This window comes from Vicugna pacos, chromosome 9, assembly GCF_048564905.1.
Source record: "Vicugna pacos chromosome 9, VicPac4, whole genome shotgun sequence".
NCBI lineage: Eukaryota > Metazoa > Chordata > Mammalia > Artiodactyla > Camelidae > Vicugna > Vicugna pacos.
The window spans coordinates 47,369,046-47,385,070 of record NC_132995.1 but is presented as its reverse complement, the minus strand read 5'-3'; the positions used below and the strand labels follow the sequence as shown (position 1 = coordinate 47,385,070).

At 39.9% G+C, this 16,025-nt stretch overlaps 1 pseudogene; it reads left to right on the top strand.

Annotated features, from left to right (window-relative positions):
- The first annotated feature begins 560 nt into the window (after positions 1-560).
- On the top strand, positions 561-6,293 carry LOC102526293 (hydrocephalus-inducing protein homolog; annotated as a pseudogene).
- The last annotated feature ends 9,732 nt before the right edge of the window (positions 6,294-16,025 follow it).

Genomic DNA, 16,025 nt, shown 5'->3' with positions numbered 1-16,025 from the left:
ATTCATTTTTTAAATTCTCATGTGGTATTCTGAAGCAGTTACAATGAATCATAGGGCTGAATTCAGCTTTGCAAATATATTTTAAAAAAATTATCAGGCATTTCAGTTCATCTAGAAATATCACCCGGGGGGTGGAAAATAAACCTTTACTAGCTAGCGTTACACAAGGAGCCGAAAGAATTGAATCAGTATTATTGCTTTCCATTTGACAAGCACAAAATTGTTCTCTCTTGGAGAGGAACTATTTGTAAACTTCTTGGAATATAGCTACCTTTATATTCATTACTTACTAAGGTCTGTAAGACACCTCAGTGGTACTGCATAAATAGCACTGTGCTTGCGTAAACGTGATGTGCCCTTACACTTGAGACATTGATGATGGTCGTGGGAAACTGAGTGCCCTGGGAGCACCTTCACTGAGATCCAAACGTAGTAGAGGCTGTTTTATATGGTCAGGACCTGCTGTCATCTTTGGATGAAAAGAAATGTGCTAGCCTTCTCAAGTGTCTCCAGTGCAGTCTCATGGGTCCCATGAACAGCACCCCAAATGATGATGTACGATGTCTCCGTCCGTGGGTGGCAGTTTACAAATCACTGCTTACATGTTGCTTCAGGTTTGAAATTCTGTTGATCAGCTTGCAACTAAGAAAAGCTTTCAGTGGGTGGTCTCTTCCTGACAGCATATTTCTGTGATAATTGTGGAAATAGCAAGCTGCCTTTGTGTTATACGGAGACTGATTTTTCTGTATTGTTATTATGCAGAATATTTGTTTATGCACGTTTCCTGTAAGCCATCACATTGAACTTTGTTTTTCAAATCAAAGAATGATGGGCAGAAAGGCAGGTAGAAGTTATCTAAGGCAGCTTGGTACTTTGGCTTCATCTCTGTGAAAGTTTACGAAACAGCAAGTAAGCCACTGGCTACTTGAGTGTCAGGAATTACTTGTCCATTAGTCTATATTTTCAGTTACCACAGAGAGTTAAAGACCATGTTTTATGCTGCTCTGAAAGAGTGGAAGACAATCTGAGTTAATATGGAATTTGACTACATCCTACAGATTTACTCAGGTCCCTGCTGTTTAGACTTTCCAGTGTTTTCTTTTTATATATATGTTAGTAAATTCTGTATATTCAGAGACAGTATCAGTGTAAGTGAATTTAAAGGAGCTTTCTACATCTCTTGCTTAATATTTGTACTATTTTAATAAATTATTTCCATCAAGAGGCCCAAATTTCAAATTAAATATGAACAATCATATAGGAATCAGTTTCCCTTTGGCATGAAACTGATTTCTTGGCTAGGTGGACACAGCCTTAGCCAAAGATGTGGATTTGGATAGGCTGTTGTGTTAGCCTTCAGGGTAGTACACATAGTGGAGTGTTTAAGTCACTTCTCTTTTTCAGCTGAAACTGTTCAGGTTTTTATAGCTGTTAGGTAAACTTCGAAAGTTAGATTAGATTAGATTAAATTAGATTAGATTATTCCTCTACTCCCTCTCTGTAGGGCGGAAAATGTCAAGACTAGAAGAAGTCAGAATGCACTCCTCCACCCCCTTCAGGATGTTTTAATGATTATGGTGTGATTACAGATACTGTGTTTTCTTTCCCCTCTTCAAAGAAGTGGGAGATTGAAACCAGCAGACAACTGATGTTAAATTACCAAATAGGTAAAATTGGAAATTTCTTACCTGCATAAATAGTATTTTTATAACATTAAATTTGAATTATCTAAGAAAAAAGTTGCCTTTTAAAACCCTGTCCTTCAGTATGCTTTCATGCCATTAAACATTGATTTTTCTTCAACTACATCAAGAATGCCATTCATACAAAGTCTTCTATTGTCTTCAGTCATAAAATACAACTGGTGGGGAGGGATAAATTAGGAGTTTGGGATTAGCAGATACTAACTACTATTATAAAATAGATAAATAACAAGGTCCTACTGTTTAGCACAGGAAACTATATTCAATATCTTATATTTATATATATATATTTAATTAAAGTATAGTCAGTTTACAGTGTTGTGTCAATTTCTGTCTGGTGTACAGCATAATGCTTCAGTCATACATGAGACATACATATATTGGTTTTCATATTCTTTTTCACCACAGGATACTACAAGATATTAAATATGGTTGCCTGTGCTATACAGTATAAATTTGTTGTTTCTTCCTTTCTAAACCTTTTCCTTTAATTTATTTTTCACACCTTATCGGGCTATCTAGGACGTCCAGAACAATGCTGATGAGGAAGACAATAGAAGGCATCCTTGTCTTATTCCTGATCTTAAAGGGAAAACTTTCAAAATTTCCCATTTATTTTGACATTTGTTTTATGTTTCTTATCAGTAACCTTTATCAGATTAAGGATGTCCCCTTCTATTCCTGGTTTGCTAAGAGCTTTTTTTTTTTTAAAAAAAACACTACGATTGAATATTGAGTTTTATCAAATGCTTTTACTGCATCTATTGAGATGTTCATTTAATTGTTTTCCTTTGAATTTGTCAATGCGACAACTGATTAGTTTTTCCAATGTTAAACCAACTTTTCATTCATGGAATAAACCCAACTTAGTTAGATGTTACTGGATCAGTTGGATGACATTTTTATTAGATGTTTCGTATATATGTTCAGGAGGGAACCTGGCATCCAGTTTCCCTTTCTCTTATTAGCCTTGTTGGATTCTGTTACCAAGATTATGTTTGTTGAGGTAGGTTTCCTCTTCTTTTTTCTGGAAGAATTTGTAGAATACTAGGTAGAACTTACACATAAAGCCTTGTAATCCTGGAATTTTGTTAAGGGGAATTTTATTACTATTGACTAAATTTCTTTAATGGTTACCAGACTATATTGGTTTTCTTTATCTTTTTGAGCCTGTTTTTCTAAGTTATATTTGTTTATACATTTGTCTGTTTTCATCTAAATTTTTTCAATTGTAGTAAAATCATGTAAATGTTTATACTGTATTATTTCTGTTATAAATAGCCACAATAACTTTAATGATACCCTCTTTATTTTATTTTTGAATAAGATCTAGTTTTTTAAAAAAGAAACAATATCTACTTATGATAAAAACAAAATTTTAACTCTACAAAAGTGCATGAAATAGAAAGTAAAAGCCCCCACAATTGGCAACAATACGGTGTATCCTTGCTGTCTCTTTTCTATACATACATAGACATACTCTTCTCCACACCAAAAAGCTCATGCTTTATATACATTTCCAGAACCTTCTTTCTTCTACCATCAACACTGTTTATTTCAATGCTTAGAGCTCTGCCTTTTCCTTTTTAGTGGCTACATAACATTCTGCTGAAGTGGGTAAAGTATAATTTCTCTACCCAGTCTCTTACTGCTGATGCATTTGAACTGTTTCCTTTGTTTTGCTACTATAAGCAGTATTCTCTGGTTCTTGTTTTGCTTTGCTGTGGATGATAACAGAGAAAGAAGGCCTTCCCAAATGATAGTGGAACCCAGGAAGCTGTTCAGAGACTGGCTATGAGCAAAGAAGGAGATGCCTGACCTTTGGTCCTCCTGCCCCTCCAGCCCACCCACCCCCGTCTCCATAATTATGCTTCTCAAGAGGGGATCCAGTACCTATTTTTAGATTCAAAGAGATTCCAGATATAGAAAAATCTGGACTAGGGGAAGCTGGAAGGGGCCCAGGGGAGGAAAAGTCGGCTGGTTTGGACAGAGGTTCCCCAGGGTCAAAATCAGTATGAGCATCTATCACCACGCTGCTCTGAGGCCCCTGGGGGAGAAGGGATGGGTCAGACCTTCAGTATCACAGGAGCCTCTGTCTTCTCTTGCAGGGCACAGTCTCATTTGAATTCCAGCCCCTGAAAGCTGGAGAAACCTTCAGAAGATTATCATGCACAACAGTAATTTAGGTTACTCCCATGTGATGTCAATGTGAAGGCCACACCAGCACTGCCAGAAAAGCCCGTGCACTTCCAGGCTGTTCTTGGCAGCGGCCAGAGCATCTTTGCCAAGTTCACCAATTACACCCGACAGAAGACAGAATACTACTGCAGGGTGAGCAGCCCCTGCCCCACCCTCTGCCTTTCCCTTTCCAGCAGTCTGGGTTCAGAAATCATGGGAGGGGGACACAGGGGATGCAGAGATGTGAAACTCAGAGTCAGGTGTCCTATCTAGTTGGAAGCTCCCAGCTAGACACAAATAGCGCCAGGCCTGGGTTTTTCCTTACAGATTTTCTAGTTTAACAAGCTGGAGTTGGGGTGGGGGGAGTTAGCTCCCCGCAACATGCTCAGTGGTCAATAAAAAGAGACATTAGAGCTTAGTGGTCATGTGTTACAGGCTGTGAAATCCAGCAGACCTGGATTTGAATCCTTGCTTCACTATTTATTCTTTGTATGAATAATTTACTAACACTCTCTAACCTTATCTATAAATGGCAATAATACCGCGACCTCGTAGGATAGCTCCAGGATTTTTAAATACGTATATAAAACTGAGCCTGGGCCATAGTAAATGTTCCATACATGTTCCCTATTAAATCAGTTTGAACGTAGGATTAACTACTAAAACAGAAATCCCAAAAAACAACAAAATAGAAGTTTATTCCTCTCTCAAATAACTGTGGGAAGAAGCTTTTTGGGGCTGAATGGCAACTCCGTGACATCAGACACCCAGACCCTCTGTCCTGATGCTCTTCCCTCTCTGTATAAAGTTGCTTTGGTCCACATGGACCAAGATGGCTGACTGTGATGTCTACACTCCAGCCAGCCACAGGAGGGAAATGAGGGAGCTGCGTACATCACTTCCACTCACATTCCATTGACCGAAACTACATATGAGCACACTAGCAACAAGGGAAGCTAGGAGGTGTGCCTGGGTGGCTGTGTGCCCAGTTAATGTCAGAGTCCCATGGCCATGGTCAAGAGGCATAGGCTCTTTCTTTTTAACTGAGGTATAGTTGACTTACAATATTATATAAGTTTCAGGTGTACAACATAGTGATTCACAGTTTCTAAAGAGGCTAAGGCTCTTGATCATTCACATCTGTCAGGAGAAGCAAGGTTATGCTACAGTAACAAACAGCCCTGGGTTGTTAAACCCATCTCAGTGGGTTAAAACAACAAAAGTTCATCTCTCCTCAGTGCTTTCTGTCCAGGGAGGGTCATCAGGGGATTCTTCTCATCACAGCCACTTGGGGACCCAGGCTGAAGGACAACCACCATCTCAGATGTTTCCAGACATAGCACCCAGAGGGGTCAAAAGACCCCAAAGAGACTTCACCAGCAAATAAATGCCCTAGTGTAGAAGGGACACCTTGCACTTCTACTCACAACTTATTGTTCATAACTAGTGCCACCCATCCAGGAGGAGCCAGCATGTCTGCTCTTCCATCTGCATGGAAGGAAAAAAGAGCAGATTTAGGGGACCAGCACCAAGGACCACCACCCAACATCATCCCTCTGCGTGTGTATTTAATATGTCTTGGTCTCGGTTTCTTTGTAGTAAAATAAGGATAAACTTAGAAATACCTACTTTTCCAGGGAGTTATAAGGGTACGGCTTTTTTATAACCTCACACAGAACTAGGTTGTGTGATGTTGGAGGGTGGAGGGGCTGTGAATGGACTTGAGCTGCTGGTTTACTCTTCAGGGTCATGTGTGAGCCGAGTGCACTTGTTCCCCTTTTGGACCGACTGTCTGGACTTTCACATGGAAAAGGTCATTTTTGCAGCCCCAGGGGCTCAGGGTGGCACGGAGGTCAGTGTGGAGGTCTACTTTGAGCCCAGCCGCCTGGGCGAGAGCAAGGGCATCCTGAGCCTGTCATCGCTTGCAGGCAGGGAGTACATCATCCCCCTCTTCGGAGTGGCTCTGCCACCCAAGCCGCAAGGCCCCTTCCTGATCCGAGCCGGGTACAGCATAGTCATCCCCTTCAAGAACGTCTTCTACCACCCGGTCACCTTCTCCTTCATCGTGGAGAACCCGGCCTTCTCCGTCCGCGCCATGGACTCTGTGAGGCCCAAGAAGATCAACAACATCACAGTCTACTTCAAAGGAAACCCCATCGGGAAGCAAAACTCCCATCACCAGCAAGTTGATTGTGGCCTGCCCTCCCGGTGAAGGCAGTGGCGAAACCGGCCTCAAGTGGGTTTATTACCTGAAGGGGATCACCCCCTAGTCGGAAGCAGGGTCGGCTGCATCATCGGAAAGCTGTCTTCTCAGCCTTGATACCTGTGTGTTGCCCCAGCCTGGCGAAGCAAAGAGAAAACAGCCCCAAGTCTAAAGGTCTTAGCCTCCAATTCAATGAGAAGGGCACTTATTTCTGTATTATATGAACTCCAAGTATCTACATGAAATACAGATATTCCATATTAAACATGGTAACTACACAAAACAGAGCTATGTTTTACTTTGTAAAGGCAAGTCTCAAAATTTAGCATCTTAAGATAGCTCCAAAGCCCAAGCACTGTGTCAAAAACTTTTCCTAAAATTTCTACAGATGCACCCTTAATAGACAATCCATTTTTGTCACCACCAAAGACACTGCTGATGGGACTAAAGACAAAAAAGCTAGACGACAGATACTCCCAGTGGTTAAAAGCAAAGAAACACACTAAGAAACAAACTGAGAGGGTGCAGAGCTCAGACAGCAGGTCCTCTGACGAGCAGAGTCTAAAGAAGCCAGTGGTTCTCAAATTTCGCATCAGAATCACCCGGAGGACCTGCTAACCCACAGACTGCTGGGCGCCCCCTCACAGGGCCCGATTTAGTAGGGCTGGGTGGCCCGAGAATCTGCATTTCCGCCCAGTTCTGGGTGATGCCGTCACTACTGATCCAAGGACCCCACTGTGGTCAGCTGGGCTTTGAAGCCTCAGCATCTCGCGTCCGCATCATGTGGGCACTCGGTGGGAACTCAGTCTCTCTGGCCAGCCCCAGGTCTGCTGAATCAGAACCTGCATTTTAATGGCATCCCCAGGGGACATGTGAGCACGGAGCAATGGAGAGCGCTGCTTTGAAGGCGGCCAGCAGGACATGAGCCTTTGATGAATTCACAGCCCTAATCATCTTCATTAGAGCCCTGGAGAGGAGTCTCACCACCTCTGCTTACGGCCTACTGGGTGAAATGCACCCCACCTCACCGCCCCCAGTGTCCCTCCTCCTGCCCACTCCCCACAGGCATGGCTGGGGGAGGGGAACAGTTGGCCCACCACCACCTTCTTCCAAACAGGCACCTTTTCAACATTTTTAACTTAGAATGATAAACAGTCCTTAAGACAGAAGAAAAGATGGAGGAAGCCATGTGGAAGTTGGCTCCAGCACCGCGGGCAGAGCGAAGTGACACTGGAGACTCCTCTAACTGTGATGGTCAGTACTCTAATATGTTCCCTTGAGGCTGCAGGGCTCTCAGCCACCACCTGAACCCTCCATGCTACAGAAATAGGCCACCTCCCAGTGTCACCTCTGGCAAGATGGCGCCTCCAGGACAACACAGAGGTTTGGGTCTTAAGTGAAAAACTGATTTCTTAGCAACCTAGTCAGAAAGTGATTTCAGAAGAAAAGAGTTCCTTCCAGTTAAAAAAAAAATTTCCTTATTGTTTCAATTGTTAAAAACTATATCACATCATGACCTTTGGGAAATTCATTTCACCTTTAAGAAAAAGTCAAGCGAAACAGTAAAAGAAATACGTGAAACAGTATTAGATGTGGATCTAGTGGAAATGAATACAAACTGGAAAAATAGATCCAAATCATCCCCATTTTTTTTAATGTTTTTCATTATTTAGCATCAACCATCATCAAAATTCTAATGACATAAACATCAGAAGACATTTAGAAATGCCCTTATCAGCGCTACTTGGTATCAGGGTATGAGGAGGAAGCTATTAAACACTACGTTTTCTTCTGAAGATGAATCTATATTTGGGGCAGCTTTCAGATTGTTGGTGCACCCACCTTCACTTGTCAGATTGTGTTGGCAGAAGTTTTAAAAGCTGTGAAAACCCCACCAGTAAAGAAAAGCATATTTTTCATAGATTTTTTAGACACAATTCTTCCGTGGCTTGCTGAGTTTGAGGTTAGCTCCTGTACATGTTTTCTATGTCTGCACAACAAATTATCACACGCCTAGCAGCTTGAAAGACACAAATTTCTTATCTCAGTTCCCATGGGTCCGGAGTCCAGAGTGGATTAATTGGGCTCTTGGCTCAGAGTCCCCCAGGCTCTGAGGGAGCCTCAGCCAACTGCATCCTCATCTGAAGACTCAACTGGAAGAAGATCCTCTTCCAAGCTCCTCAGTGTGTGGACAGAATTCATTTCTTTGCAGCCATTTGACTGATGTCCCATTTTCTTGGCAATTTACCACAGGGGACCAGCTTTGTCAGCTAGAGACCATCCTCATATCCTTTCCAAGTGGCCCATCATACACACTTCACTGTTGTTACTATTAGCTGTTTGAGGCCAGCAGGAGAAAGTCTCCCCTCTTAAAAATCTCTTCTAACTTCTTTTAAGGCCTCACCTGATTAGGTCATACCCACCCAGAATAATCTCCTTTTTTATTAACTCAGAGTCAATTGATTAGGGACCTTCATTACATCTGCAAAATCTTTTCTGGTTTATAGTGTAATGTAATAATTGTTAGAGTGACCGCACATCATATTTACAAGATTTGTTCATGGTCAAGAGGGAGGGGATTGTACAGGGCATATACCCCAAAGGGTGGGACTCTAAGGGGCCAACTTAGAATTCTGCTACCATAACCCCTCAGTTGTGTCTGATAATTCTGATCAATGGGTTGAGTATAATACTCCATTTTCAAGATAGTTATGAGCTTTATATGTGTACTTTTCACTCATTAAAAAGAAGTACTACCAGTGTTACGTTCATATAGTAAAAAAAAAAAAACAACAAACAAAATGAAACAACAGGCCCCAAACTGAGTCATTTATGCTAAACCTGTGTCAACAAACCAAGATTAATATCTATCCTAATTGTAGTTTTAGCTTCTTCCAATACTGTGACCATTAACTAGTTAATCTGGGATTACCTGATCAGCTCTGGTGAGGTAATTTGTGTGACAGACACCTTCCCTTCACATGCCTGAAACAATCCACTTCCTTCCTGGACCCTCCCTTTTCTGCCTATAAAAGCCTATCATTTTATTCAGCTCCCTGGAGCTCCTTTCTGCCTGCTAGATGGGATAATGCCAGAGTCATGAATAGTTGAATAAAGCCAACTAGATCCTCAAATTTACTCAGCCAAATTTTGTTTTTTAACAATATTTCATCCTCATTGGGTGTCACTGTGGTCTAGCCCTGGTCCTAAGTCCCTGTCCTCTGTGGAAGCTTATGGTAAGAAAATGTGATACATCTCCCTGTTGATGCATCCTTTTTTTTTTAACTTTTTTTTATTGAGTTACAGTCATTTTACAATGTTGTGTCAAATTCCAGTGTAGAGCACAATTTTTCAGTTATACATGAACATACATGTATTTATTGTCACATTTTTTTTGCTGTGAGCTACCATGAGATCTTGTGTATATTTCCCTGTGCTATACAGTATAACCTTGTTTATCTATTCTACAATTTTGAAATCCCATCTGTCCTTTCCCACCCTCCGCCCCCTTGGCAACCACAAGTTTGTATTCTATGACTGTGAGTCTGTTTCTGTTTTGTATTTGTGCTTTGTTTGTTTTTGTTTTTGTTTTGTTCTGTTTTTTAGATTCCACATATGAGTGATCTCATATGGTATTTTTCATTCTCTTTCTGGCTTACTTCACTTAGAATGACATGATCCAGGAGCATCCATGTTGCTGCAAATGGCGTTATGTTGTCGGTTTTTATGGCTGTATAGTATTCCATTGTACAAATATACCACTTCTTCTTTATCCAGTCATCTGTTGATGGACATTTAAGCTGTTTCCATGTCTTGGCTATTGTAAATAGTGCTGCTATGAACATTGGGGTGCTGGTGTCATCCTGAAGTAGGGTTCCTTCTGGATATATGCCCAGGAGCGGGATTCCGGTGTCATATGGTAAGTCTATTCTTAGTCTTTTGAGGAATCTCCATAGTGTTTTCTACAGTGGCTGCACCAAAGTGCATTCCCACCAGCAGTGTAGGAGGGTTCCCTTTTCTCCACAGCCTCTCCAGCATTTGTCATTTGTAGATTTTTGAATGATGGCCATTCTGGCTGGTGTGAAGTGGTACCTCATTGTAGTTTTGATTTGCATTTCTCTGATAATTAGTGATATTGAGTATTTTTTCATGTGTTTATTGATCATTTGTATTTCTTCTTTGGAGAATTGCTTGTTTAGGTCTTTTGCCCATTTTTGGATTGGGTTGTTTGTTTTTTTCTTATTAAGTCATATGAGCTGCTTATATATTCTGGAGATCAAGCTTTTGTCGGTTTCATTTGCAAAAATTTTCTCCGATTCTATAGGTTGTTTTACTTATGGTTTTCTTTGCTGTGCAGAAGCTTGTAAGTTAATTAGGTCCCATTTGTTTACTCTTGCTTTTATTTCTATTGCTTGGGTAGACTGCCCTAGGAGAACATTTTTGAGATGTATGTCAGATAGTTTTGCCTATATTTTCTTCTAGGAGGTTTATTGTATCTTGTCGTATGTTTAAGTCTTTGATCCATTTTGAGTTTATTTTTATGTACGGTGTAAGGGTGTGTACTAGCTTCACTGGTTTACATGCTGCTGTCCAGTTTTCCCAACACCATTTGCTGAAGAGACTGTCTTTATTCCATTGTATATTCTTACCTCCTTTGTTGAAGATTAAGTGACCAAAAGTTTGTGGGTTCATTTATGGGGTCTCTGTTCCGTTCCATTGGTCCATATGTCTGTTTTTGCTGTGTTGATGACTGTAGCTTTGTAGTATGGTCTGAAGTCTGGGCGATTTATTCCTCCAGCCTCTTTCTTTTTCTTCAGTAATGTTTTGAAAATTCTATCTTTTGTGGTTCCTTATAAATTTTATTATGATTTGTTCTAGTTCTGTGAAATATGTCCTGGGTAATTTGATGGGGATTGCATTAAATCTGTAGATTGCCTTGGGCAGTGTGACCATTTTAATGATATTTATTCTTCCAATCCAGGAGCATCAAATATCTTTCCATTTTTTTAAGTCTTCTTTAATTTCCTTCATCAGTGTTTTATGGTTTTCTGAGTATAAATATTTCACCTCCTTGGTTAGATTTATTCCTAGGTATTTTATTACTTTGGGTGCTATTTTAAAGGGGCTTGTTTCTTTACTTTCTTTTTCTGTTGATTCATCATTAGTGTAAAGAAATGCAACTGAGTTTTGAACATTAATCTTGTAACCTGCTACCTTGCTGAATTCTTCAATTATTTCTGGACCTTTTAGGGGTTTCTATATATAGTATCATGTCATCTGTATCTAGTGACACTTTTACCTCTTCTTTTCCAATTTGGATCCCTTTTATTTCTCTCTCTTGCCTGATTGCTGTGGCTAGGACTTCCAAGATTATGTTGAATAGGTGGTGATACTGGGCAGCCTTGTCTTGTCCCAGATTTTAGTGGGAAGCTTTTGAATTTTTCACCATTGAGCAGTATGCTGGCTGTAGGTTTGTCATATATAGCTTTTATTGAGATATGAGCCCTCTATACCCACTTTGGTGAGAATTTTTATCATAAATGGGTGTTGAATTTTGTCAAAAGCTTTTTCTACATCTATTGAGATGATAATGTGGTTTTTGTCTTTTCTCTTGTTGATGTGATGTATTACATTGATTGTTTTACTTATGTTGAACCACCCTTGTGTCCCTGGGATGAACCCCACTTGATCATGATGTATAATCTTTTTTATGTGTTGTTGGATTCTATTTGCTAATATTTTGGTAAGGATTTTTGCATCTATGTTCATCAGTGATATTGGCCTATAATTCTCTTTTTTGGTGGTGTCTTTGCCTGGTTTTGGTATCAGGGTGATGGTGGCTTCATAGAATGAGTTTGGGAGCAGTCCCTCCTTTTCAATCTTATGGAAGAGTCTTATGGTATGAGCTCTTCTTTGTATGTTTGGTAGAATTCCCCGGTGAAGCCGTCCAGTCCTGGACTTTTATTTGTAGGGAGGTTTTTTTTTATTGCTAATTCGATTTCATTTCTAGTGATCTATTTGTTCAAGTGGTCAGTTTCTTCTTGATTCAGTCTTGGTGGACTGTATGTTTCCAGAAACTTGTCCATCTCCTCTAGGTTATCCATTTTGGTTCCATATAGTTTTTCATAATGTTCTCATATGATATTCTGTATTTCTGTGTTATTTGTTATAATTTCTCCATTTTCCTTTCTTATTTTGCTTATTTGTGCTCTCTTTTTTTTCTTGTGAGTTTGGCCAGAGGTTTGTCGCTTTAATTTACTCTTTCAAAAAACCAGCTTTTGGTTTGATTAATTTTTTTCTATGGTTTTTTTTCATCTCTATTTTATTTATATCCTCCCTGATTTTTGTTATTTCCTTCCTTCTGCTGACTTTTGGGTTTTTTTGCTCTTCTTTTTCTAATTCTTTTAGCTGGTAGGCTAGATTGTTTATTTGAGGTTGTTCTTTTTTGAGGAAGGCCTGTATCGCTGTAAACTTCCCTCTTAGCACTGCCTTTGCTATGTCCCATAAATTTTGTGTGGTTGTGTTTTCATTTTCATTTGTCTCAAGGTATTTTTTAATTCCAACTTTGATTTCACCATTGACCGATTGGTTTTTTAATAGCATGTTGTTTAATCTCCATGCTTTCCTTTTTTTCTCCTTTGTTTCTCTGTAGCTGATTTCTAGTTTCATGGCATTGTGGTCAGTAAAGATGCTTGAGATAATTTCTATCTTCTTAAAATTGTTGAGGCTTCTTTTGTGCCCAAGTATGTGATCAAGCCTAGAAAATGTTCCATGTGTACTTGAAAAGAATGTATATCCTATTTTTGGGGGGTGTAATGCTCTGAAAATATCCATGAAATCTAATTTTTCTATTCTATCATTTAATTTCTTTGTTGCCTTATTTATTTTCTGTCTGGAAGATCTGTCTAGTGTTGTTGAAGCAGTGTTAAAATCTCTGACAATGATTGTATTCCCATCAGTTTCCCCCTTTATCTCTGTTAGTAATTGTTTTATGTACTTAGGTGCTCCTATATTAGGTGCATATATAGTAATGAGTGTAATATCCTCATCTTGTATTACTCGTTTAATAATTATAAAATGTCCTTCTATATCTTTCTTTATGGCCTTTGTTTTAAAGTCTATTTTGTCTGAAATCAGTACTGCTACAGCTGCTTTTTTGGTTTTTCCATTTACATGAAATATCCTTTTCCATCCTTTCATTCTCAATCTATATGTGTCCTTCTCCCTAAAGTGGGTCTCTTGTATGCAGCATATCGAAGGTTCTTGCTTTTTTATCCAGTCTGCCACTCTATGTTTTTTGACTGGAGGATTTAGTCCATTAAAATTTACAGTAATTAATGATAGATGTGTGTTTATTGCCATTTTGAATTTATTTTTGCAGTTTATTTGGTATTTCCTCTTTGTTCCTTTCTTCTTTTTGTCATTTGGTAATTTTCCTTTTATTATCTTGGATTTTATTTAGTTTTTGTGACTCACTTGTAAGATTTGGATTGTGGTTACCCTTTTTTGCAAGTCTATTAACCCATTATTATAACTGTTTGTATTAAACAGATAGTAATATAACTCAAATCCATCCTACTGAGAACAAAAATTTAAAAAAAAAAAACAAAAAAACCCTCTAAATTTCCTTCCTTCCCTCTCCCACTCTTAGTGATTTAGATGTCTTCTTTTACAATTTGTGTTTATTCTATTTGTAATTCATGATAGTTATCACCTTTCCAATTATAAGTTTCTCATTTTTGTAGCATCCTGCTTCTTTTCTATGTGAAGTAGACCTGTCAATATTTCTTTTAGCATGGGTTTAGTGTTGCTAAACTTTTCTAGCTTTTGCTTGTCTGTGAAATTCTTTATCTCTCCTTCTATTCTAAAGGATAGTCTTGTTGGATAGAGTATCGTAGGCTGCATCTTTTTTTCATTCAGGACTGAATATATCTTGCCACTCCCTTCTGGCCTGTAGTGTTGTGTAGAGAAACCAGCTTATGGGGTTTCCCTTGTAACTCACTCTTTGTTTTTCTCTTGCTGCCTTTAGGATCATTTCTTTATCCTTGACTCTGGCCATCTTGATTATGATATGTCTTGGTATGGGTCTGTTTGTGTTCTTCCTGTTTAGGACCCTCTGAGCCTCCTGTACTTGGATATCTGATTCTTTAAGTTTGGGAAGGTTTCAGTGATGATTTCTTCAAATACCTTTTCAGTCCCCTTTGTTCTTTCTTCCCCTTCTGGGACCCCTATTATGTGTAGATTGGCACGCTTTATATTATCCCATAGGTCCCTTATATTGTTTTCATTGTTTTTTGTTTGTTTTTCTCTCAGCTGTTCTGATTGGGTGCTTTCTGTTGTCCTGTCTTCTAGGTCACTTATTCGTTCCTCTGCATTATCTAGCCTGCTTTGTACAGCCTTTAGATCAGCTCTCATCTCAGCAAATGAGTTTACCAATTCTACTTGGCTCTTGTTTATAGCTTCAATTTCACTTTTGACATATTTTATATCTCTAAAATACTATCTCTTTTAGTTCCTTCAGTACTTGGATCACTCCTTTTTTGAAATCTTGATCTAGTAGGCCATCAATGTCTATTTCCTTGATCGTGCTTTCAGGGGATTTCTCTTGATCTTTTAATTGGGAGTGGTTCCTCTGCTTCTTCATATTCATATCTCTCTGGCATTATGGCTTAAGGAGTGTCAGTTATCTGTTGTGGTCCTTAAGGAGTTTATTTATTTATCTATCTAAAGCCTATACAGGAATAAAACTTTTAAAAAAGATAGAGAAAAAATTTTAAAAGAATGGAGGAAGAAAAGGTTTGAAAACAGTGTATAATCAATAATAGAAGAGCAGGTTGAAGCAGAATAGCAATTGAGTTGAGATGTCTTTTAAAAACCTTGAAAAAAAAAGGAGAAAAGATCAGAGAACAATATTTGAAACCTGTGTATAATCAATAACAGGAGAACAAAATGAAGAGAAATGAAAATGAGGTGGATTTTTAAAAATAATAAAAATATTTTAAAAGAAAATTTTAAGGGATTAAAACTGGAGACATATACACTTGTTTAAAAAGTAACGATTAAAAAGGTAATAGAAAATAGAACAGATATAAAAAAGATTAAAAAACAAAAAGGGATGTGTTCTCCTGGAGAATGTGCACTCTTAATGGTTTTATTGAGAAGTCTGTCTTTGCCCTGTTTAGCGAACTCAGCTTGCTGTTTCCGGGGCCCTCTGTTGGCGCCCTCATCTGTGCTGATTCCTAGTGCCTGTCGGCAAGCAGATCGCGCCCCCTCCCAATACTGGGTTAGGTGCTGAGCTCTTACCCCATGGGTGGGCGTGTCACCCCCCTCTCGATGCTGCAGTCAGATGCTGTGCTCGGGCAAGGCAGGCAGGCGTATCGTGCCCACTCCCAGCACTGTGGTCAGGTGCTGCATTCCTGTCAGGAAGGCGGGTGGCCGCCCACCCTCTCCCGACGCTGGTCGCTCCCCTGCTCTGTGCAGCTGCCCACTCCGCCCCAGGTCGACGTTCCATAGGCGGGCTTAGAGAAGACAGTGGAACTGCCATGCCCCTTCCCAAGTGCTAAAACTCAAGTCCTTGTTTGTCTTGGCGGCACAAGTTCTCTGAGGATCCAGGGCAGACAGATCCTATCTGCCTTGGGCTGTAAACAGAGCTCAGTCCTGCCTAGGAGGTAGGGGATCCCCTGGGTGTGGATTCAGGTCTCAGCCCTGCCCCTGCCTGAGCGCTGTGCACAGGAGGATATGGTGGCTGTGGCTGCACCCCGCCTCTCTTCTCCCGAGAAGCACCAGTAATGGCGCCACAGGTCTGAGGAGAAAAAGGCTACGGCACCCCTCCCCACAAGGGCACACAAGCCATATTGCTTTGCTTTTTTTTTCCGTAATTGATGGGCGATCCAGGTTGTTCTGCTCTGTATCCCTTCCCAGCCACGGTGAACAGTCCCCTG